This window comes from Convolutriloba macropyga, chromosome 15 (genome assembly GCF_964194025.1).
Source record: "Convolutriloba macropyga chromosome 15, txConMacr16.3, whole genome shotgun sequence".
NCBI classification, from domain to species: domain Eukaryota; kingdom Metazoa; phylum Xenacoelomorpha; order Acoela; family Convolutidae; genus Convolutriloba; species Convolutriloba macropyga.
The window spans coordinates 14,164,192-14,190,675 of NC_134482.1; the positions used below are offsets into that span (position 1 = coordinate 14,164,192).

Consider the following 26,484-nt stretch of genomic DNA (forward strand, 5'->3'; position numbering starts at 1 on the left):
CTGAAAATGGTAACATTAATGCAGACAAGATTGGTCAGGATATGGTCAGCCTGAAGGTATGCATAAGCTCACTTAACCATATCTTCAGATTGACAATAGCCTGGCCAATCTTGGTTGCAATTAAGGAAACACGTAAAAGTTTCAGACGCAAAAGAAGCGCCCATAGTCAACAACAAAGAACATCGTTGATACAAAGAAACTTAATGGATAATGAGAAAACGCACAGCAGAGAACCGAAACCGGCTGCTGTGGCCGAATGCTGTTCCTTTACGCAGAAGTCACAATTCATTAATTAACTAATTGAGATATTAGGTGTCCCGCTTTTTCACCCCTTTTCATTTAACCCCTATCATTTAACCCCGATTTATTCGCCCCTGTATCATTTGACCCTGATCGAGATAATGTAGTCTGATAGATATTGATCATTTGAACGAGATATTGATAGTCTTGAGTGAGAACTGGCCTAATTGTCAGTAAATGTGCCTTGTAAATTGGCTCTCATTCCTAACTAAGTTTATTTTAAATAGGATTTCAAATAAAATGCGTTCTTGTTTCGACACTCTAACACGTCGGCGTACTGCTGCGTCAGTGCAGTTGCAAATATTTATTTTCAAAAAACACACCTGTGCGTTAAAATGGCGATCTGTGGAGGCACTTCCAATTGTATATTTCATTAAAAACGGAAGAAACAAATGGATTGTAGCAGTAGAAATACTGGATGTATACCTCCAGCCAATCAGAGTCTGAGAAGACCCTATTCTCTTATATAAAGCGCAAGCTACACTAACTCTAGTCAGTCTGTTAGTTTAGATACACCATGTGTATACTCTTGGCTCCGGTGCTGTATTGTATTACCACCTTATTAATAGAAGTTTATCTTCAGTGTTTTACAGAGCCAATTAGTCTTAGAGATATATGTAAGCCTACTTCGCGCGCAGAAATAAGTAGCCCTAGCTCTTAATACTTCAACGTTGTAAAAGGAGCTCACCTTGGGTCTGCCTTAGGATGCTGGGACTTAGCGGTTTGGGATTCATGAAGGCCTTGGTACTCAGCTATGTATATTATAGTGCCATTTTGACAGAAGAGTGACTCCTAATATAAATTGAAATTACAATTTCAATTACTACCCTTGAGTTGCCTTTGTAACATCTTTCCTAGTTTTCTTTTATTCGTAAAATTGAACTAAACATTTACGTGCCATAACTTATCATACTGTTGTGTTGATTTAACACTTAAGCTTATGAGGTTAATTAGGCGAACACCCCTTTTGTTACTCTTATCTCTCCGTGAAAAATTTCTGTTCGGTATCCTACAAAAAGTTCTTACTTTCCAGACTTATAATAGTATATTATATCATAATTGGCAAAGCTATTATTAGTACATCCAACAAGCTAGGGGGGCTAAGTAGGAAGCAAACAATTGCACCTCCCCCTATTTCAAATTCGGTATAGTTGATAGGTTCGCAAATTTCAATGGGGAAGCAGAAGATCAGAGGCTGAAAACTATGATGAGCAGCCCTTGACCGAAAATTTTGACGTCTTTAGTGAGCGATCTAATTTTGAGCGATCTATTCCTGACCGAAATACAATGTGACAAGCTTCCTTCAGCAATCGTTCAGACGGAATTCGTGTTGTCTTTCTACAAGATAATCAGATAAATCAACTTTTGAGGTTTCAAAGATTAAACAAACAATTTCAGAAACTACCATCTATCCGGTTGTCTAGAGGAAAACTCTTGTGACAGAGATTCATAAAATGGCTTTAATTTTTCTTATCTGATTTTATCGGCTCACCACCCGTACTGAGCCTCCAGAGACCATCAGGCCTGATTCAGAAAAAAATCAAGCAAGGTCCCAGGCCTGATTCAGAGTCTGATCATGTCAAATACAAGGCTGCTAAGAGAACACTCCAGAGTTTATCTCTGAGGTTTCTATTGACAGAGAAAAGTCAAGACTTGGATTTTCTCTGCCCAGAGAGGCCCCAAGTCTTGGGGTGAAGTTCACGAATTTCACCTGCAAATGATTTATTTTGACAGAAAACGTATAATTGGGCGCCAAAGCTATTAAAAAAATTGCCCTCATTAAAAAAAAACTTCGGATCCTCATGATGTCAACCTTAACTCTGCTCAGAGAAACCCAAGACATGGGGTCTGCGCTGCCCAGAAAAACCCAAGTCGTGGCCTCTCTCTGCCCAGAGATGTCTCAAGTCTTGGCTCCGCTACCCAAGTCTTGGCATCTCTCTGCCAAGACTTGGCCTCTGGAAAATCTCTGAATCAGGCCTGATGGGCTCTGGGGGCTCGGTACAGGTATACTTTGCTTTTGTTTAGGTTTCAGTAAATCTTTTGACTCTGTTCAGCATTCAAACCTTCCTAAAAAATCTATAAAAATGGAAATTAGGGGTCAGTCTAATGTGGATACTTGCTTCATATCTAACGAATTGAGCCGAAACATCATTTTCTACTTGGAAATCAACAGGGCTCTATATCAAGATTTTACTTCTTGTTTTCATTAATGATTTGAGAACTCCACTGTTGTAAAATCTTGATACGATTCAGTTTTTCTAAATCTCATTTTTTGTGGATAAGTTAAAGCGAAGAAAAAAGTTTTCTAAATGTTACACGTTGTAAAAAAATTTATGCGGTAATTTCAGTCAAAAATTTAGGTATCTGCATACACAAAGACTTAAAATAGAATTTCGAAATGACTGGAAGACTTGGTCTCTGCTACTCTGTGCTGATACCAATTAAGAGAAATTTATCTTTTATGTACCCCTTCAAGCTAGAGTAACTGTATTAAAGTCCTTCCTTTTATCGCCGCTTTTTAATGGATTTGAGATTGCTTCTCCGTCTAGTGCTGAACACTGTAAGTATGAAAGCCTTCAAATAAACTGTACCAGAAGGATTTTTTCGAATAATTCATTATCTCGATTAGAACAAATTGCACAAAAAAGAAGTGTCGGTTATTGTTTATCTCCTGAATACTTCAGTTCAGAGATCTTGCAAGGTTAAACAGAATTCTGAATGAAAAATACGACCTGAATGCTATGAAGGTTATACCCTACAATACATTCTAAGACTACGAATCTCGTCAAAACCTATTTTTGCCTGGAAACAAAAAATTCTGTTTGTGACACATCTTGTATATGGACTTATGAAGCTGGCAAATTTTATTCAGACTCGCGCAAATTGATTGTTTCTAATAGCCGCACTCATCTTCTCAGCCGGCTATTATTGCGCTCGTTTTTTTACAATTCAAAGAATTTGAATTGTATTGGGGCGCTGTCTTTTTTTTTTAAGATCTGTTCACACATTTTCATGATTTTTGAAGTCAAATTGGAGTAGTGATTTTGGTCACGCCGAAACAGGAAATGGAGCGAAAAAGCGAGTGGTTTTGCGGCGTGAATTTTTTTCGCTCTAATTTTAAAGTAGAGTGCGAAAATGGTGTTTGAACAAAAATTCGGTTTCTCGGTAGTGGTTTTTTGTTCACATGCGGCAATTTCACTCTGATTTTTACTGTTTTTTCAATTTTTTGGATCGGATTTTTTTCTAAAGGGTTTTCCCAATCCATTCACAGCTCATTCTAGGCCTAGTTTTTTGTTTGAATTAAATTTTCATTTCTCGCTAGTGGTTTTTTGTTCACATGCGGCATTTTGACATTGATTTTTTGTTTTTTTTTCTTATTTTTTGATCTGATTTTTTTAAAATGGTTTTCTCAATTCACTCATCATAGTCCATTCTAGGTCTAGTTTTTCTGTTTAGTCAATGAAAATTCTTTGAATTGTACGTCAGGACTTGTCCTGCTATGTTTTTTTTACTTCGTCAAACTTTTTTTCGCTTTACCATTTTGCCGCTTTTTCGACATTTTGCGTGAAATCTTTTTGACTTCACTAGGCTAGTTTCTCTCTTCTCTCATTCTGCTAAAAGTGAATTTGAACATCAGTTGCTAAGCAAAGCAATTCAAAATGAACAGAGTCGGTATAAAAAATTGAAGTCAGAAATAGAAACGGGATAAACCCATAAAGCCCAATTTTAGATGCCCGCTATTTGAACGTCGCTCCTATAAGCCTTAGTTACCATCTCTAATGCTTATTGGTATTGATAGTAGCCCCTGTAGCCTCTCTCTAAGAAACAGAAGTACGTTATGTTCAACTACGAAATGCCATCAAAATAAATCGGACTTAAAAAATGTTTTTGTACAAATATCTTTTTTTTTCAATATCTTCTATTCTTTCAATCCCAATCATGTTTATTGGAATCAACGGCGGCTATATTCCGGCAATCTGCCGGGTATGTTTGTGAATTCCGATTATTTTAAAGTCAAATTAAGGGCACTTTGTCTCTTGTTGAAGCAAAAATTTGACAACGACCATATTAAGTGTTTATTCGAAAATTTGTTTGATCTGTAATGCCTATATAAGAAATTAAGTTTTTTCTACTACCCCAACTACTATGAATCTGGCCCCTTTTCTGTTATCCATTATGATCTTATCCATTACTAAAACGGCGTAATTCTACTGTTACAGTTGAAAGTGAAGAGGAACGATAAAAGTGGACCTATTCAGACCCCTCCCCGAATTTTAGTGCCCAGGTTGAGGTCGCGCTCGAAATTGTCCCTGATCAGACCGTCCCAGACAAGTGTGACCTCTGATCAGACCGTCCCAGACCGAAGTGACCTCTGATCAGACGAGTGTGCGCTCGAAGATTGTTGTGCGCTCGAAGTGCGCTCGAAGCCGCCTCTGATCAGACGAGTTCCAGACCGAAGTGACCCCTGATCAGACAAGTTCCAGACCATTGCCCAGACGAGTTCCAGACCATTGTCCAGACTAAAGTGCGCTCGAAATATTGTCCCAGACCATATGCATGGATGATCTCTGCAGACCTTCAATAACGAAAGTATTGCACAAAACTGACAATAAATAAAAAAATGAAATAAATCAATGAAAGAAATAAATTTTCTTACCAATAAACGAGTCCGTATATAACCCAGGTTAAAGTACCGAAGAGAGTATGTCCATACTGAAGATGAACAAAATGCCTGGATTGCTAAATTTTGGGTTAGTGGATTCTTCAAATAGACAGGGATGCTCAGTCATATACGCTCCTACACAATGTTCCGACCCTGCTCATCCACGTTTTCATTTAATTGTCTACCAAATGAGGAAGAGATGAAAAATTTTCAAAATTCCACAACACAATGTGAAAAATAATGCTGGATTAAGTGAACAAATATGCTGGACTTCATGGCCAATGAGACTTGCCATTAATGAAAGTAAAAGACATCACCAACAAAAAAACCGTATAACAGGAAACAATAATTGCGACACAAACGTTTGTGTCTAATACAACTCTAATTAACAAAGTGAAAAAGAAATCAGCTAAAACGTGATTTCAACAAATTAACCTGTTTCTCACTAGATAAGATACGAGACCTTTCAGTAATGAGATGCAGTAACAGGTCGACGAAGAACAGAGAAGAGGCAAAGATCAAACATACTTTTTTGTTTTCAAAATAGCAATCCTCCAATTGATCTAAACCTATACATATCAACTCGCCACATTAACAAAATATATGTGGAACCACATAGGAAGTTTTTAAACTTTCATTATTTGTCAGATGAATACAAAAAAGAACAGCAAAAACAAAAAATCAAAAAAAATTACTAAGAAAGCTTTATCCTTGTTCAAGGCAGTTCAAAACGGAAATTTTGTAAAAGAGTAACTTTCGACAAAGAATTTTACCTCTTTTTCAAGAACCTTTCACTAATATTTTTTTCTTTAGACAATATTTTGCAAAGTTCTTATGACTACAATTTAGCTTATTTAACGGGTCTTACAACCCAAAAGAAAATCTTTGTAGTTCATTCAACGTTGGCGCTGTAATAAGCCTCTGTAGTGCTAGTAATAGTTGCAAAATTTACGAAATTTTGCTCATTATTAAAGATTCGTTGTTTAATAACTTTTTAGTACGAACGAATTGAGAAACGTAAAATAGCTCATTTTCTTGCATTTTTTACGCTCTTTCTAATTATAAATATATTTTTTCACTTTAAGGTAGTTCAAAACAGAAATTTTGTAATAGAGTAACTTTCGACAAAGAATTTTAAATTTTTTTTCAAGAATCTTTCACTAATATTTTTTTCTTTAGACAATATTTTGCAAAGTTCCTATGACTAAAATTAAGCTTATTTTACGTGTCTTACAATCTAAAAGAAAATCTTTGTAGTTCATTTAACGTTGGCGCTGTAATAAGCCTCTGCAGTGCTAGTAATAGTTGCAAAATTTACGAAATTTTGGTCATTATTAAAGATTCGTTGTTTAATAACTTTTTAGTACGAACGAATTGAGAAACGTACTATAGCTCATTTTCTTGCATTTTTTACGCTCTTTCTAATTATAAATATATTTTTTCACTTTAAGGCAGTTCAAAACGGAAATTTTGTAAAAGAGTAACTTTCGACAAAGAATTTTACCTCTTTTTCAAGAACCTTTCACTAATATTTTTTTCTTTAGACAATATTTTGCAAAGTTCTTATGACTACAATTTAGCTTATTTAACGGGTCTTACAACCCAAAAGAAAATCTTTGTAGTTCATTCAATGTTGGCGTTGTAATAAGCCTCTGTAGTGCTAGTAATAGTTGCAAAATTTACGAAATTTTGGTCATTATTAAAGATTCGTTGTTTAATAACTTTTTAGTACGAACGAATTGAGAAACGTACTATAGCTCATTTTCTTGCATTTTTTACGCTCTTTCTAATTATAAATATATTTTTTCACTTTAAGGCAGTTCAAAACGGAAATTTTGTAAAAGAGTAACTTTCGACAAAGAATTTTACCTCTTTTTCAAGAACCTTTCACTAATATTTTTTTCTTTAGACAATATTTTGCAAAGTTCTTATGACTACAATTTAGCTTATTTAACGGGTCTTACAACCCAAAAGAAAATCTTTGTAGTTCATTCAACGTTGGCGTTGTAATAAGCCTCTGTAGTGCTAGTAATAGTTGCAAAATTTACGAAATTTTGCTCATTATTAAAGATTCGTTGTTTAATAACTTTTTAGTACGAACGAATTGAGAAACGTAAAATAGCTCATTTTCTTGCATTTTTTACGCTCTTTCTAATTATAAATATATTTTTTCACTTTAAGGTAGTTCAAAACAGAAATTTTGTAATAGAGTAACTTTCGACAAAGAATTTTAAATTTTTTTTCAAGAATCTTTCACTAATATTTTTTTCTTTAGACAATATTTTGCAAAGTTCCTATGACTAAAATTAAGCTTATTTTACGTGTCTTACAATCTAAAAGAAAATCTTTGTAGTTCATTTAACGTTGGCGCTGTAATAAGCCTCTGTAGTGCTAGTAATAGTTGCAAAATTTACGAAATTTTGGTCATTATTAAAGATTCGTTGTTTAATAACTTTTTAGTACGAACGAATTGAGAAACGTACTATAGCTCATTTTCTTGCATTTTTTACGCTCTTTCTAATTATAAATATATTTTTTCACTTTAAGGCAGTTCAAAACGGAAATTTTGTAAAAGAGTAACTTTCGACAAAGAATTTTACCTCTTTTTCAAGAACCTTTCACTAATATTTTTTTCTTTAGACAATATTTTGCAAAGTTCTTATGACTACAATTTAGCTTATTTAACGGGTCTTACAACCCAAAAGAAAATCTTTGTAGTTCATTCAACGTTGGCGTTGTAATAAGCCTCTGTAGTGCTAGTAATAGTTGCAAAATTTACGAAATTTTGATCATTTTTAAAGTTTCTTTGTTTAATAACTTTTTAGTGCGAACGAATTGAGAAACGTACCGTAGCTCATCTTCTTGCATTTTTAACGCTCTTTCCGAATATATATATATATATATATTGGGTACTTTTGTTTTAGTTTGTAGCAAAAATTTTTAACTTTTCTAAGGGGTGTCAGTTTGGCCGAATTCCGGTGTCTGGGGCTAAAATCGTCAAAAATTAAAAACTGTTTTTCGGAACTTTTTTATGCTCCAGATGATAGCCCTTTTCTTCCTGATTCCAAAACACCTTTATTTTTAAGAATTGGTTCAGTAGTCTTGGAGATATGGCGTTTTGAAGATCTAGCCCCCTCGTTTCTCGTGCCCGACAAACCCATCCATGGTGTACCCACTCGTCCGTTTAGTAGCTTTTGAAATATGAAATTTGAATGCAAGTTGTTCCCGTTTAGTGGCTTTTGAAATATGAAATTTGAATGCAAGTTGTATTTCGCCTCTCTACAGGTTAGTTATATGTGTTGGCAATGTGAAATATTCGAATGAACTGCCGCATTGCCAAATGACCAGCGCTATGTAATCTGAGCATGTCATCTGACAGCAGGAGGAGTGCTATGAAGCGCTGTCCGGCTAGACCATTATAATTAACCTGCAAAGAGGTGCATATGAAATGAAATGTATCGGAAACATTCAAATGGTGATAGTAAGTTCGTGAAAGCAATGAGAAAGTGTCAGAGCCCCCCCCCCACCCAACCCCCCCCCAAATCCGGCAGCTACACCAGAATACCCCCGCCCGTGCTACGTGTCGTACCGTACGAGTGTTGCACGTCGCAGAATAGCTGCGCGCGCTGCTGTTGAGCGCAGATCAGAGTGTTGGGCGTGCCCAAGGTCATTTTAATAGCAGGAACTGAGTATTTTAGATCAAGTGAGATGCAGTCAAGGTATTTTGACGACCATGTACCTGGACAGGGAGTTAATGTTAATGAGTTCTTGAGTCCAGGAGGACGCAGAAAGCAGATAAGAGTTAAATGTTTCGAAGGTTTTAAAAAAGACAAGGAATTATATAGGACAAGACGTCAAGTTGATTTAGATCTCGCAACCTCTATAAGGTTCGTCAATTTCCAAGCTAATTGCGAACCTGGGCAAGTACTAGCGAAAGTCTGGAAGATATTTAAGAATGCGAAATCGATCAAGTTGGGCAAACTAAGACCAAATCAGAAAACGGGCGAAAAAAAACAATGGCGTTACAATGGCTGGGTCAATTTTTTTGGCAGTGGAGACTGCAAACGTGCCAGGAGTCTTATCGAGAAAAAGAGAGAAAAATATGGCGAAATGATCATTGAAAAAGTTGGCAGGATCAGATGTCTCGGTTTTCATACCAAGAAGAAGGTTGTAGCTGTACCAAAAAAAAAGAATTCCTGCGAAAAAAGAAATGCCTAGGCAATTTTCCAGCTGGGGTAAACGATGGTCCCCAATAAACGAAAGTCGATTTGCGGATGACGTTTTTGATTGCTTATTTTCAAATGGTGTTGTGCTAGTAGAGTAATTGTTATAGCAGTGTTGTTTTAGTGTTTGCCTTGTAGTTTTTTCTTACATATTGAGAAATTGTTTATTTGATGCTTATGATTTAGCTAATCTGAATTCAGAATTGTCCTATCTGAGAGCTTTTTTTTTCTTTATCAATTATTTGTACTGCTTCTATTAACTTTTGCATGGTTTGTTTTTGAGGATTCTGCAGGGGAAACCCTAGATTACCAACAGAATCGTTGAAAACATTCCATTATATGCTCAAAATTACGATTTTTCCGCATTTTAGAAATTATAGAATTTTAAAAATAGGTCTTTTTCATCGGGTCAAGGAGTTATTCAAATTGAACCAAACTCGGTATGGAGTATCCCCTGTGTATCTAGAGTCTAAAACAGAAAGAATTTTTGGTATAGCTTGCCTAGGAAAAAAGTTAGCTTTTGATACGGAAATTTGCTTTTATTTCCGAATAATTTTGATTAAGTAATTTTAAAAATAAGTCTTTTTGATTAGGTCTTAGAGTTGTCCGAATTGAACCAAACTTGGTATGGAGTATCCCCTTTGTAGGTAGAGTGTAAAACAAAAAAAGTTTTTGGTATAGCTTGCCTAGAAAAAAAGTTATTATTTCATACGGAAATTTGCGAATTTCGAGAATAACGAATTTTGATAATATGTCTATTTCATCGGGTCAAGGAGTTGTCCAAATCAGACCACACTGGGCATGGAGTATCCCAAGGGTATCGAGAGTGTAAAACAGAAAGAATTTTTGGTATAGCTTGCCTAGGAAAAAAGTTCGTATCTCAATCGGAAATCTCGACTTTTTCGCTTATTATTCGCTTATTCTATTTTCAAAAATATAGAAATTTCGTCGGGTCAAGGAGTTGTTCAAATTGAACCAAACTCGGTATAGAGTATCCCATGTGTATCTAGAGTGTAAAACAAAAGGAATTTTTGGTATAGCTAGCCTAGGAAAAAAGTTCGTATTTGAATCGGAAATATCGATTTATTCGCTTATTCTATTTTCAAAAATATAGAAATTTCGTCGGGTCAAGGAGTTGTTCAAATTGAACCAAACTCGGTATAGAGTATCCCATTTGTATCTAGAGTGTAAAACAGAAAGAATTTTTGGTATAGCTTGCCTAGGAAAAAAGTTCGTATTTCAATCGGAAATATCGATTTATTCGCTTATTCTATTTTCAAAAATATAGAAATTTCGTCGGGTCAAGGAGTTGTTCAAATTGAACCAAACTCGGTATAGAGTATCCCATGTGTATCTAGAGTGTAAAACAGAAAGAATTTTTGGTATAGCTTGCCTAGGAAAAAAGTTCGTATTTCAATCGGAAATATCGATTTATTCGCTTATTCTATTTTCAAAAATATAGAAATTTCGTCGGGTCAAGGAGTTGTTCAAATCGAACCAAACTCGGTATATAGTATCCCATGTGTGTCTAGAGTGTAAAACAGAAAGAATTTTTGCTATAGCTAGCCTAGGAAAAAAGTTCGTATCTCAATCGGAAATCTCGACTTTTTCGCTTATTCTATTTTCAAAAATATAGAAATTTCGTCGGGTCAAGGAGTTGTTCAAATTGAACCAAACTCGGTATAGAGTATCCCATGTGTATCTAGAGTGTAAAACAAAAGGAATTTTTGGTATAGCTAGCCTAGGAAAAAAGTTCGTATTTGAATCGGAAATATCGATTTATTCGCTTATTCTATTTTCAAAAATATAGAAATTTCGTCGGGTCAAGGAGTTGTTCAAATCGAACCAAACTCGGTATAGAGTATCCCATGTGTATCTAGAGTGTAAAACAGAAAGAATTTTTGGTGTAGCTTGCCTAGGAAAAAAGTTCGTATCTCAATCGGAAATCTCGACTTTTTCGCTTATTATTCGCTTATTCTATTTTCAAAAATATAGAAATTTCGTCGGGTCAAGGAGTTGTTCAAATTGAACCAAACTCGGTATAGAGTATCCCATGTGTATCTAGAGTGTAAAACAAAAGGAATTTTTGGTATAGCTAGCCTAGGAAAAAAGTTCGTATTTCAATCGGAAATATCGATTTATTCGCTTATTCTATTTTCAAAAATATAGAAATTTCGTCGGGTCAAGGAGTTGTTCAAATTGAACCAAACTCGGTATAGAGTATCCCATGTGTATCTAGAGTGTAAAACAGAAAGAATTTTTGGTATAGCTTGCCTAGGAAAAAAGTTCGTATCTCAATCGGAAATCTCGACTTTTTCGCTTATTATTCGCTTATTCTATTTTCAAAAATATAGAAATTTCGTCGGGTCAAGGAGTTGTTCAAATCAAACCAAACTCGGTATAGAGTATCCCATGTGTGTCTAGAGTGTAAAACAGAAAGAATTTTTGCTATAGCTAGCCTAGGAAAAAAGTTCTTATCTCAATCGGAATTCTCGACTTTTTCGCTTATTCTATTTTCAAAAATATAGAAATTTCGTCGGGTCAAGGAGTTGTTCAAATCAAACCAAACTCGGTATAGAGTATCCCATGTGTATCTAGAGTGTAAAACAAAAGGAATTTTTGGTATAGCTAGCCTAGGAAAAAAGTTCGTATTTGAATCGGAAATATCGATTTATTCGCTTATTCTATTTTCAAAAATATAGAAATTTCGTCGGGTCAAGGAGTTGTTCAAATTGAACCAAACTCGGTATAGAGTATCCCATGTGTATCTAGAGTGTAAAACAAAAGGAATTTTTGGTATAGCTAGCCTAGGAAAAAAGTTCGTATTTGAATCGGAAATATCGATTTATTCGCTTATTCTATTTTCAAAAATATAGAAATTTCGTCGGGTCAAGGAGTTGTTCAAATTGAACCAAACTCGGTATAGAGTATCCCATGTGTATCTAGAGTGTAAAACAGAAAGAATTTTTGGTATAGCTTGCCTAGGAAAAAAGTTCGTATTTCAATCGGAAATATCGATTTATTCGCTTATTCTATTTTCAAAAATATAGAAATTTCGTCGGGTCAAGGAGTTGTTCAAATCGAACCAAACTCGGTATAGAGTATCCCATGTGTGTCTAGAGTGTAAAACAGAAAGAATTTTTGCTATAGCTAGCCTAGGAAAAAAGTTCGTATCTCAATCGGAAATCTCGACTTTTTCGCTTATTCTATTTTCAAAAATATAGAAATTTCGTCGGGTCAAGGAGTTGTTCAAATCGAACCAAACTCGGTATAGAGTATCCCATGTGTATCTAGAGTGTAAAACAGAAAGAATTTTTGGTATAGCTTGCCTAGGAAAAAAGTTCGTATCTCAATCGGAAATCTCGACTTTTTCGCTTATTATTCGCTTATTCTATTTTCAAAAATATAGAAATTTCGTCGGGTCAAGGAGTTGTTCAAATTGAACCAAACTCGGTATAGAGTATCCCATGTGTATCTAGAGTGTAAAACAAAAGGAATTTTTGGTATAGCTAGCCTAGGAAAAAAGTTCGTATTTGAATCGGAAATATCGATTTATTCGCTTATTCTATTTTCAAAAATATAGAAATTTCGTCGGGTCAAGGAGTTGTTCAAATTGAACCAAACTCGGTATAGAGTATCCCATGTGTATCTAGAGTGTAAAACAGAAAGAATTTTTGGTATAGCTTGCCTAGGAAAAAAGTTCGTATTTCAATCGGAAATATCGATTTATTCGCTTATTCTATTTTCAAAAATATAGAAATTTCGTCGGGTCAAGGAGTTGTTCAAATCGAACCAAACTCGGTATAGAGTATCCCATGTGTGTCTAGAGTGTAAAACAGAAAGAATTTTTGCTATAGCTAGCCTAGGAAAAAAGTTCGTATCTCAATCGGAAATCTCGACTTTTTCGCTTATTCTATTTTCAAAAATATAGAAATTTCGTCGGGTCAAGGAGTTGTTCAAATCGAACCAAACTCGGTATAGAGTATCCCATGTGTATCTAGAGTGTAAAACAGAAAGAATTTTTGGTATAGCTTGCCTAGGAAAAAAGTTCGTATCTCAATCGGAAATCTCGACTTTTTCGCTTATTATTCGCTTATTCTATTTTCAAAAATATAGAAATTTCGTCGGGTCAAGGAGTTGTTCAAATTGAACCAAACTCGGTATAGAGTATCCCATGTGTATCTAGAGTGTAAAACAAAAGGAATTTTTGGTATAGCTAGCCTAGGAAAAAAGTTCGTATTTGAATCGGAAATATCGATTTATTCGCTTATTCTATTTTCAAAAATATAGAAATTTCGTCGGGTCAAGGAGTTGTTCAAATTGAACCAAACTCGGTATAGAGTATCCCATGTGTATCTAGAGTGTAAAACAGAAAGAATTTTTGGTATAGCTTGCCTAAGAAAAAAGTTCGTATTTCAATCGGAAATATCGATTTATTCGCTTATTCTATTTTCAAAAATATAGAAATTTCGTCGGGTCAAGGAGTTGTTCAAATTGAACCAAACTCGGTATAGAGTATCCCATGTGTATCTAGAGTGTAAAACAGAAAGAATTTTTGGTATAGCTTGCCTAGGAAAAAAGTTAGTTTTTCATACGGAAATGTTCAATTATTTCGAATAACTTGAGATTATTGAATTTTAAAAATTGGTCTTTTTTATTGGGTCAAGGAGTTGTTCAAATCGAACCAAACTCGGTATTGAGTATCCCATGTGTATCTAGAGTGTAAAACAGAAAGAATTTTTGGTATAGCTTGCCCAGGAAAAAAGTTCGTATTTCAATCGGAAATATCGACTTATTCGCTTATTCTATTTTCAAAAATATAGAAATTTTATCGGGTCAAGGAGTTATTCAAATCGAACCAAACTGGGTATGTAGTATACCACGGGTACCTTGAGTGTAAAACAAAAAGAATTTTTGCTATAGCTTGTATAGGAAAAAAGTTAGTTTATCATTCGGAAATTTCCGATTAATTCGAATAATTAATTTTAAATAATTTTAAAAAATAGTTAATTTTTATCGGGTCAAGGAGTTGTTCAAAGTGAACTAAATTGACATCCCAGACTACCAGTACTATTAAGGTTGTAATGCGAACAGAATTGTCCGTTTAACTTTCCTAGAAAAAAAGTTCGTATTTCAATCGGAAATATCGACTTATTCGCTTATTCTATTTTCAAAAATATAGAAATTTTATCGGGTCAAGGAGTTGTTCAAAGTGAAATAAATTGATATTCCAGACTACCAGTACTATTTAGGTTGTAATGCGAAAAGAATGGTCCGCGTAACTTTCCTAGAAAAAAGTTTGTATTTCAATCGGAAATATCGACTTTTTCGCTTATTATATTTTAAAAAAGTTAATTTTTATCGGGTCAAGGAGTTGTTCAAATCGAACCAAACTCGGTATGTTTTCAGTTTTCATTATGACACAGACCACAATTGTTGTAAGTGAGAAGGGGGTATTTTGCGAAAGGCCTCGTGTGTTATCAAATGCTCAAGAAGAGACTTTAAGTGAACACGACAATTTGAGAAGCGAAATCGATCTCCTTAAAAGTCAAGTTGAAAATCTAACCAGGCGGGTCACAGAGTTGGAAAAAGCCTCAGCTGAAGTTATAGACTTGACCCAAGATGATAGCTTTACGACTACTGCCTCTGTTCACTCTGAAGATCTAAGTCCAGTTGAGAATGGATTGATACATTAGATATGAGCATAATGTTTCCCTCGAAAATTTGAATTGGATGTATGCCTTGAACTAGCTGAAAAAATTGTTTAATTAGGTAATTGTTTACGAGTTGTCTGTGACAATATTTTGTTACTTTGCTTTATTAATGAAGTTTTGTTAATTTGTAGTCAATGTACCATTATTTTGGTTTTCGTAAGGAAGCGATGTTTGAGCTATGAAGAGTGTTTTCAGTTAATTTCTTAAAGTTTCTTTTTTAGCGAACGTAATTTGAATGTCGGCGCTTTATTTTCTCTTCGTTAATTGCACTTTCAACTTATTTTCAGATAATCTGACAAATGTCTTCTGTCAAATGCAGTTTTGGATGGTTACTTCTCTCTACGGACAAGAAAGATGCCAGAATTATTGATGCGAAATCGGAGTTGTGGGGTTCAACAAGTCATTTTGACAAATTTACAAAGACGGAGGGGACAGAAGTTCAGCTCCTTGTGGGAAACAAACAAGTCACGTACGTTGTGGTGCAGCAAGGAATGGGAAATTTTGAAAAGAATTTGGCAGAGCTGAGATCGAAGTATAATATGCAAATTACATCGAATATGGGCATAAGTCAAACTGAAGCTCCACCTCAATCTACCGACACAAGTTCTACAACTGTCAAGGCTGTCTCGGTAACTTTTTTAATCTTAAGCCAACAATTCGAAAAATTTTGTTCAAACAAAAGACAATTTCAATTTTCTGTTGTTTCGTTTTCTTCACAAACTAGGCTCAACGATTTTTTCAACTTTACGAAAATCAGTTATTGTTTAGTGCTGCGCTGCTCATCGTGCAATCTCAGAAACACTTCTACAAAATGAAGAACGATTGTGTGAGACTGTCGAATTGATGCAGCAATCATCTCAACAATCAGCCGATGATTTTGCTAACCTGAAAAGAAGAATGACGTCCATTGTAAGTCACGTTTCGTTTGCTATCTGATTTTCAAAATAGTATCGAAGCTTTCCACAAAACACATACGATATTTTCAAGAAAATATCAATGTTGTATAGGGGAAAAACGTATTTATAAATTCCTTACGTAGACATCTCTTCATAGAATCCTAGTTAGTCTCACAATTCTTATCAGTTCTATGTTTCTTGGGGACAGTACCCTTTAAAATTAATTTTTTTAACTCTGATTGCATAGGTGAATAGCGCCCTGAAATCCTTTGATACAACAGAAAATGTACCTCTCTTCGATGAAGATGTGGACATCGCCGAAGTAACAGCTGACGCTGAAGAGACTGATCTCTTTCTTCTCGTTGAAAGAAATCCCCCTGTGCAATTTGGTTTGAACAATCAGAATTTAGATCTTGTGTACAGCGGTCATTTCCCTTCAACATATGGGGGAATTCTTCGGAAGTGGATATTTGGAATTAACGGACTGGCACATGAAATGATTTTGCCCTCAAAAACATTCGATGGAGGTCGAAAATGTGCTTCCAAGGAGTTGATGCTGAAATTTTTCCGTTAGAACTTCCGAATTCTTTTTGAAGGATTTTTTGTTGCTCTTAGGTTTTTAAGCTGTGGCAATCAGAAATCTTATCTCTATTTGTATTTTAAAATACTGCATGATTTTTGCATCACTGAATTGAGAAGTGGCATGTATGGTGTCTTCTTAGGTTCTGTGGAGCGAAAGTTTCCTAGAGATACTTATCCCAACGCAAAGCAGCAGGCGAAAGTTGCTGCAAACAAGGCGGGCTTAAATGCACGACAGAGGTTACAGGCAACTGGAAAGTACAGCGAATCAACAAAAGCCAAGAAAAAGCAGAACCGTCTGGCCAAAAAGAATGGCACTCCAAAGAAGTAATTTCGAGAAAGTTTAGCTTAGATTACATAGAGTAGTTCGAATCCTTGCCTGTTTCATTTTCAGAACATTTACAGGCTTCGCTTTTTTATCCTAAATTTGTGTATTTTACCATGTACTTCTAATTCTGACGTATAAATGCGTATTAGTTATCGTAGTCTGAGATTTAATGTTTTTGATAGATTTCTGATTTATATCTGTCCCCAGATGATTGTCTTCTTCTACTTCACTGATTTTAATTTAAAATCACTCCTCTCCTGTTTTAATTTATATGGTTACAATCTTCGATGAGTGATTTGTCTATCGCATTGAGGTACTGTTTGTGAGTCGCATGTTTGTTAGAATGTTATATTTGCTTAAAATTTTGTTTAAATCTACACCGTTCTTTCAGAGATATGTCTCAAAAACCTGTGTCTAAAAGATCAGCTTCGGGTAGACTGATCAAAAGCGTCGAATTTGAAACTGATCCAGAGACTTTAGTTGAGCGTAGCAGTCAGCAGGAAAACTTAAACACAAGATTTCTCTTTTACTGCACCGATGCTCTTTTTTCGTGCCAAATGAACAGCGATAACTGGCCCATAGGAACCACTACCGATGACAAATTGTCTCTCCAGCCAGGTACTTGGATAGACGCATTTTTTAAAAGGAAACCAACCAGGTGTCTGTACATAGGAAAAGGAACAGCAAAAGTTGTCTCTGATCACAAAGACGCAACTTACAAGCGTCTTAAAAGAGGACTACCGCCATTGTACCTTAAAGAACCCGAAAAAGTACAAACCCACGCGCCTCGTGCAAATGTTGAACCGTCAAGAGCCTATGAGTACGTGTCGAATGTGCAACCTGCAGTTAGCAACGCAAATAGGGTGCTGTTTCCAGATGACGAGCCGAATGACCCAATACAACCAGGCAGCTCGCAAACAGTAATTGATCCAACTACACCGACAATCGCGAGTGACAATATCTGTGGAGCTGTTTGCGAGGAGTTCAACAAATTCATCCAAGAGCATGAGCAAAGAATGGTGCGCGCTAAGTCTGTGGGAGTAATCTTGAAGCAGAAATCTGACAAGAAACGCAAGAGAAATGTTGCTGAACTGAACGAGCTGGTAAACTTGCTTGTTTGTTATTTTTGCTGCAAAATGTTTTTCTCAGATTAAGCTTAAGTTGGCCAAAATTTGTCAAAATTTTTCCTATTTAAAATGATTGTATGAAGTAAGAAATTTGTGTGTCCCAGCTTACCTATACTTAACTTTTCAACGCTTTTTTAAGCCTTACTTGACAGAGTTTATTTCTTAGAAAGTATGAAGACTTGTGTAATTTCCGTTTTTTAAGCTGGAAGATATGACAGAGATTGAAAAGCTGCAAGAGCACGGCTTCCAGAGCATTGACGAGTACCCTCATCTTCTGGCGACCTACCCCACAAAACGTGTTGATTTCAACGGCGAAGATCTTATGAAGCGTTATAAGACAGGGCCGCATCCATCAACCCTCGGAAGAAACTTGCGAAAGGATTTATTTGGCTTGGACGGTTTGACCACATATATGATTGACAGCGAGAATTCCCCTTTCAGAAAAGAAGCTGATAAGAATTTGGTCAGAGTTTTTAAAGGTCAGTTGCCATTTGCTCCATATAGATTTGATTTTAAGATGAAAACTTATCTGTTTTAATTTTCCTGCACTGTTGAGATTTTAAATGTTGCTTAAACCAATATTATTAATAATAATAATAATAATAATAATAATAATAATAATAATAATAATAATAATAATAATAATAATAATAATAATAATAATAATAATAATAATAATAATAATAATAATAATAATAATAATAATAATAATAATAATAATAATAATAATAATAATAATAATAATAATAATATAATGAAGTAACTAGCTCAACGTTTGTCCTATACTAAAGGCATTCGATTTAATTGATGCAACACTTGTTTGCTTTTAGATGTTGTCGAGCAAAAATATCCAGTCACCCCACGACTTGCTCTCTTGAAGGCAAAAAATGCGGCAAACCAAGCTGGTCTCGAGCGGAAAAGCTACCTGCGGCGAAGTGATGAAAACGAAGTGGCCAACTATGATGTTGTTAATGATTTAGAAGATAATCAAAATGCGGATGTTGATGAGGACTAAATTACAAGGCAGTCTTTAGTTGAGTCTGTACTCTAGAATACCTTGCAGAAAACTTTAATTCTCGATTGCTTTACTTGTTGTTTAAACTTCAAACTGAAAAATTGTTTACTTTAATTTCTGATTGGAGTTGCTCTTAACCAGGATTGATTTAGTGCAATAAATTTTGATTTGAACTCATTTTCTAACGGATTTGTGCAGTTAATGTCAGTTTAATGTGAAGTTTGTTAATTTGGTTCATGACTTAAATGATATTCAGTTAGTTCCTAAAATTTGTTTGAATGACGTTTTCTTCGGTTAGCAGTTGCCTGAATTTTCTTTTTGTATCGCTTTTCATTCCTGTTCATTTAAAAGATTGTGAAATGTTTTTTTTTGGTACTGTTAAGATCAGAAGGATAGAATAAGTATTTTTTGTCTAGATTTTAATTGTCTTTACGCTTCAGATATGGATTTGTGTGAAATGCTGTCACAAGCTGAGGTTTGGGTTTCCAAATCTTTTATCCAAGATACGGAAATCAGTCCACATGTTTTAACTTCGTTATTGTCGGATGATGAGATGAAAAAAATGCAGAAATCTAATCGTCAATTCAGTAAATTGTGTGATGACATGGTAAAAATCTATTCAGCATCCTTTGACGCTGGTTTAAGGATTGAGCGAGATAAGTTTGGTGATTTTTGTCTAGTAAATCGAAGTGGTCGAACAATTAAATCTGGCGTAATAGAAAACACAGTTGGTCTGTTGGGGAAAAAACCAAAGAATCGAGAGCTCGATGACTGGTCTATGATGGAAGGAGAGAAGATCTTAGTTGGAGTCGCGAGATGGGCCAACCACTCATGCCGCCCGAATTGTGAATATTATATGAGTGGGGGCTTCAATGGCAGACCATGCGTAAGGCTTCGTGCTCTGGATGATATTCGGGACGGTTCTGAGCTGCTGACTTTTTATAGCGCCGATTATTTTGGTGATGGAAATGTTAATTGTCTCTGCGGTCACGATGATTTGCACCATGAAGTAAAGTGTACCCAAGAGTCCTCATCAACTGCTCAAAATTTTCGAACCTCAAAGCGAAGACGCGTTCTGCCCAGAATTAAGTTGTTTGTAGAAGAAAAACAGAATGCTCTGGAAAGTTTAATTAACTTTTATGATGAATGCTCAAATGCCAGCTTGTTATCGGTCGAAAGTTCTACTGAAATTAATTTCCCCGTGCAAATTGATGAAAATTCAGACATTGAAACGTTTCCGTTCGAAGGCTCCGTTACCTTTTTAGAAGAAAACAGTGATATTGAGTTGCATGAGAACAGCAGCAGTTCTAGGAGTCTTGTCATAAGTGGCAGCAGCTCTTCCAGCTCCAATCAGGCAAATGAAAACTCAATTTTTGATAAACGGTTCTGCTCTGATCGTTTAAATGCGGTTTCTATTGTCTCTCCTGTCAATTTGACCGCATCTCTGATTACCCTGGTGTCCAAGCATAATGGTTCGGATGCCCTTCTGAACGATCTTTTAAAAAGAGACCAAGCGCTTTTTGGTGAACGTGCCATCACGCCCTGGACAGTTAAAACACAGTTCCGAGAATTTTGTGACCGATATCAATCTGAAAAAATAATTAGCTCAAATGGCGAGCTAATCCTCATCAAATTTCGTATATTGCTATTAGATATCGTTTCCAGGTTGCTTGCGGACATTATTTCATATGCGAATGAGAAGATAAGTGGTGAAGACATACTCATGCCTAAGTTTTGTATTAATCAAGATGTAGCAACAGTTTGACTTCTTATAAACACAGATGGTGCTGCTGTCTCCAAATCACCCCCCCTATCGACATGGCCACTCTTTTTAGCTGTGGCAGACCTTCCTCCAAAGAAAAGGCAGTCGTTCGAAAACATTGTGCTAGGTTGCCTCTTTGTAGGGTCCGGCTATCCTGATTTCGATGCTGTGCTTTCTCATATAGAACAAGAGTTATCAGTCTCCGAGTCAATTCTTTTTAATGGGAAACAGATCAAAGTTGTCTTCAAACCTATACTCTTTATCGCAGATTTGATTGGCAAATCCAAAGTTTTGAAAATGAAACAGTGCAATGGGTTTTACGGTTGCACTTTATGCACACAGAGAGGAGTACATTACGCTGGAGCTCACCGTTACCCGCATGGAGAATCTTTCACTATGAGATCTTATGACTCCCACTTGGTAAATCTTTCGGAGTTAGAAAAAGGAAGCATTGATGAATTGAAATCGAAATACGGCAGGAATGCTGACTGCGAGGTCCGAACACAGGGTGTAAAAGGAAGGAGCAAGATTTTGAGTGTCATACCCAATCAGTCCCTTTCATCACCAATAGATCCAATGCACCAATTATTTCTCGGTGTTACCAAAGAACTTCTTGGTTATTTTTACGATAAAATGTTTTCCTCTGAGAAAAAAGAACTCAACAAATTTCTCAACTCGGTGTTACTCCCGAAAGAGCTGAAAAATTCCGTTAGAGGTTTGGATTGTTTGTCAAATTTTAAAGCTAAAGAGCTGAAGGCGTTTTTATTCTATTTGTCGCCAATAGTTCTGCCTCCATTTTTCCACGGCGAAGACAGATCTAGTGACGAATTAGACCTCAAAAAGCTTGTCTTCGCCACTCGACAACTTTTCGATACAGTTGAGCTTTCCGATTTCTGTGACACCCTGTTAAACCAATTTTGCAGAAGCATGGCCGATAAAACAGAACGCATGGAGTCAATCAATTTTCACCTGTTGAGGCACCTGGCATGGCAAGTAAAAAGTATTGGCCCACTCTTCACTACGTCAGCATCTATGTTCGAATCAGCCAACAGATTATTGATTGCTCCCTTAACAGGTACTGTTAATCAATGCCAGTTGTTGGTCAGAAGGTTTATTCGAGCAAAAATGCTGGCAAAAATGAACATTCAGGATGACTGCTTGACTTCCTCAATAAAAGATTTCCAGGAAAATAAAAAATTTGATGAAAATTATGCGTTTCTTGAAAGTCAGGAAACAAAAAGATTTCGAGACAAAAATCCCTCGTCCCAACTCTTCTGTTGCAGTTTTGTAAACCATTTCCTGGGATCGGCGGCTTACGGACGCGGTTCAGCTGCTGACAACTTTGTTGCCGTAAAGCTGGACAATCTCATCGTTGGCGAAATCTTGTTCTTTTATAGAAGTGAAACAACGGGATGTGTTATTCGAAAACTGGAGATATTAAGAAAACTTAGGCTTGTCAAAACTGATGTTGCCAATGAGTTGCCATTCGGTTTCCTTGTGGGTGATCATAAGGAAGTTGTTGAAGTACCAATGACTGCTATCATAAGGAAATTATTCCGATTTTGCTTTAATGATTCTGTTTATCTGATATCAATCCTCAAGCATTATGAGCACAACTAAGTCAACTTCACGATAGACTAATTCTTAGCTCTTCTATTTTCATTTCTGCAATCTGGCCATTCTCATTTGAAATTTTGATCCTTTAAATTTAGAAAGTTTTTTTAATCGGAGTTTTCCTTAAGTGAAGAGTAGTGCTATCCTAGACTAGCCCTGATATGCAGGCTGTAAGTCAACAATAAGTGTTAGCCAACAACTAGGAAAAAAGTTAGTTTTTCATACGCAATTTTGCGAATTTCGCGATTAGTGAATTTTAAAAATAGGCCTTTTTCATCGGGTCAAGGAGTTGTTCAAATCAAGTCAAACTCGGTATGGAGTATCCCCTGTGTACCTAGAAGGTAAAAAAGTAATTTTTGCTATAGCTTGTATAGGAAAAAAGTTACTTTTTTATACGGAAATGTCCAATTATTTCGAAGAACTTGAGATTATTGAATTTTAAAAATAGGTCTTTTTATCGGGTCAAGGAGTTATTCAAATCGAACCAAACTGGGTATGTAGTATACCACGGGTACCTTGAGTGTAAAACAAAAAGAATTTTTGCTATAGCTTGTATAGGAAAAAAGTTAGTTTATCATTCGGAAATTTCCGATTAATTCGAATAATTAATTTTAAATAATTTTAAAAAATAGTTAATTTTTATCGGGTCAAGGAGTTGTTCAAAGTGAACTAAATTGACATCCCAGACTACCAGTACTATTAAGGTTGTAATGCGAAAAGAATTGTCCGTTTAACTTTCCTAGAAAAAAAGTTCGTATTTCAATCGGAAATATCGACTTATTCGCTTATTCTATTTTCAAAAATATAGAAATTTTATCGGGTCAAGGAGTTGTTCAAAGTGAAATAATTTGATATCCCAGACTACCAGTACTATTTAGGTTGTAATGCGAAAAGAATGGTCCGCGTAACTTTCCTAGAAAAAAGTTTGTATTTCAATCGGAAATATCGACTTTTTCGCTTATTATATTTTCAAAAATAGAAATTTTATCGGATCAAGGAGTTTTTCAAAGTGAACCATATTTATATCCCAGACTACCAGTAGTATTTAGGTTGTAATGCAAAAAGAATGGTCCGTCTAACTGTCCTAGAAAAAAAGTTCGTATCTCAATCGTAAATCGCGACTTTTTTGCTTATTCATTTTCAAAAATATAGAAATTTAGTCGGGTCAAGGAGTTGTTCAAATCGAACCAAACTTGGTATAGAGTATCCCCGGGTATGTTGAGTGTAAAACAAAAGGAATTTTTGGTATAGCTTGCTTAGGAAAAAAGTTCGTATCTCAATCGGAAATCTCGACTTTTTCGCTTATTATTCGCTTATTCTATTTTCAAAAATATAGAAATTTCGTCGGGTCAAGGAGTTGTTCAAATTGAACCAAACTCGGTATAGAGTATCCCATGTGTATCTAGAGTGTAAAACAGAAAGAATTTTTGGTATAGCTTGCCTAGGAAAAAAGTTCGTATCTCAATCGGAAATCTCGACTTTTTCGCTTATTATTCGCTTATTCTATTTTCAAAAATATAGAAATTTCGTCGGGTCAAGGAGTTGTTCAAATTGAACCAAACTTGGTATATAGTATGCCCTGGGTATCTAGAGTGTAAAACAGAAAGAATTTTTGGTATAGCTTGCTTAGGAAAAAAGTTCGTTTTGCAATCGGAAATATCGATTTATTCGCTTATTCTATTTTCAAAAATATAGAAATGTCGTTGGGTCAAGGAGTTGTTCAAAGTGAACCAAATTCATATTCCAGGCTACCAGTAACGTTTAGGTTGTAATGCAAAAAGAATGGTTAGCCTAACGTTCCTAGAAGAAAAGTTCGTATCTCATTCGGAAATCTCGACTTTTTCGCTTATTCTATTTTCAAAAATAGAGAAATTTTATCGGATCAAGGACTTTTTCAAAGTGAACCAAATTTATATCCCAGACTACCAGTACTATTTAGGTTGTAATGCAAAAAGAATGGTCCATCTAACTGTCCTAGAAAAAAAGTTCGTATCTCAATCGGAAATCTCGACTTTTTCGCTTATTCTATTTTCAAAAATATAGAAATTTCGTCGGGTCAAGGAGTTGTTCAAATCGAACCAAACTCGGCATGGAGTATCCCCAGTGTATGTAGAGTCTAAAACAGAAAGAATTTTTGGTATAGCTTGCCTAGGGAAAAAGTTCGTATTTCAATCGGAAATATCGACTTATTCGCTTATTATTCGCTTATTCTATTTTCAAAAATATAGAAATTTCGTCGGGTCAAGGAGTTGTTCAAATCGAACCAAACGCGGCATGGAGTATCCCCAGTGTATGTAGAGTCTAAAACAGAAAGAATTTTTGGTATAGCTTGCCTAGGGAAAAAGTTCGTATCTCAATCGGAAATCTCGACTTTTTCGCTTATTCTATTTTCAAAAATATAGAAATTTCGTCGGGTCAAGGAGTTGTTCAAATCGAACCAAACTCGGTATAGAGTATCCCATGTGTGTCTAGAGTGTAAAACAGAAAGAATTTTTGGTATAGCTTGCCTAGGAAAAAAGTTCGTATCTCAATCGGAAATCTCGACTTTTTCGCTTATTATTCGCTTATTCTATTTTCAAAAATATAGAAATTTCGTCGGGTCAAGGAGTTGTTCAAATCGAACTAAACTCAGAATAGAGTATCCCATGTGTGTCTAGAGTGTAAAACAGAAAGAATTTTTGCTATAGCTAGCCTAGGAAAAAAGTTCGTATCTCAATCGGAAATCTCGACTTTTTCGCTTATTCTATTTTCAAAAATATAGAAATTTCGTCGGGTCAAGGAGTTGTTCAAATTGAACCAAACTCGGTATAGAGTATCCCATGTGTATCTAGAGTGTAAAACAGAAAGAATTTTTGGTATAGCTTGCCTAGGAAAAAAGTTCGTATTTCAATCGGAAATATCGACTTATTCGCTTATTCTATTTTCAAAAATATAGAAATTTTATCGGGTCAAGGAGTTATTCAAATCGAACCAAACTGGGTATGTAGTATACCACGGGTACCTTGAGTGTAAAACAAAAAGAATTTTTGCTATAGCTTGTATAGGAAAAAAGTTAGTTTATCATACGGAAATTTCTGATTATTTCGAATAATTAATTTTAAATAATTTTTAAAAAATAGTTAATTTTTATCGGGAGTTGTTCAAAGTGAACTAAATTGACATCCCAGACTACCAGTACTATTTAGGTTGTAATGCAAAAAGAATGGCCCGCTCAGCTTTCCGAGAAAAAAAAGTTCGTATCTCAATCGGAAATATCGATTTATTCGCTTATTCTGTTTTCATAAATATAGAAATTTCATCGGATCAAGGAGTCGTTCAAATCGAACCAAACTCGGTATGGAGTATCCCCATTGTATGTAGAGTCTAAAACAAAAAGAATTTTTGCTATAGCTAGCCTAGGAAAAAAGTTTGCTTTTGATACGGAAATTTGCGATTATTTCGAATATTTAATTTCCAAAATAGAGAAATTTTATCGGGTCAAGGAGTTGTTCAATGTTGCTCAGCTTATTGTCATAGATTCTACTATTCAATTAGATTGTAATAAACCGGCAGTTTTTGCTTTGGGGTCAATACTTCAAAAAGTGGTAGTGTAGAAAAGTTAAGTTCGGAAACTCAAAAAATTTGTCTGTTTTTTGTGTAAAATGTCTTGTTATTTCTCGACTATTGGGTCTAGGCGGCTCAAAGTGATATAACAAACCTATGGCTGGCTAACGTTGGCCATGATGTAAAGAAATTCAAGAATAGTGATATATGAAGTAAAGTTTTGCAATTTCGACAGATGTTTCTCTAAAGTCGTTTCGTATTTCAAAAATATAATGTGACCCTCTGGGTGAAGGAGTTGTTCAATGTTGCTCAGACTATTTTCATAGAATCTACTATTCAATCAAATTGTAATAAACTGGCAATTTTTGCTTTGGGGTCAATACTTCAAAAAGTGGTAGAGTAGAAAAGTTAAGTTCGGAAACGCAAAAAATTGGTCTGTTTTTTTTTGTAAAATGTCTTGTTGTTTCTCGACTATTGAGTCTAGGCGGCTCAAAGTGATAAAACAAGCGTGTGGCAGGCTAACGTTGGCCATGGTTTGAAGAAATTCAAGATTAGTTATATATGAAGTCAAGTTTTGCAATTTTTTCAAATGTTTCTCTAAAGTCGTTTCGTATTTCAAAAATATGATGTGACCTTATGGGTCGAGGAGTTGTTCAATGTTACCCATACTGCTTTGCTTGTGCCTTCTATCCATAAGGAATGTAAGGCACTAGGTTGTTT

At 35.4% G+C, this 26,484-nt stretch overlaps 1 protein-coding gene across 1 annotated transcript in view; it reads right to left on the reverse strand.

Annotated features, from left to right (window-relative positions):
- LOC142354528 (uncharacterized) overlaps positions 1 to 26,484 on the reverse strand; it is a 71,454-nt gene that overhangs the window by 595 nt on the left and 44,375 nt on the right. The gene's annotated exons all lie outside the window — the stretch shown is intronic.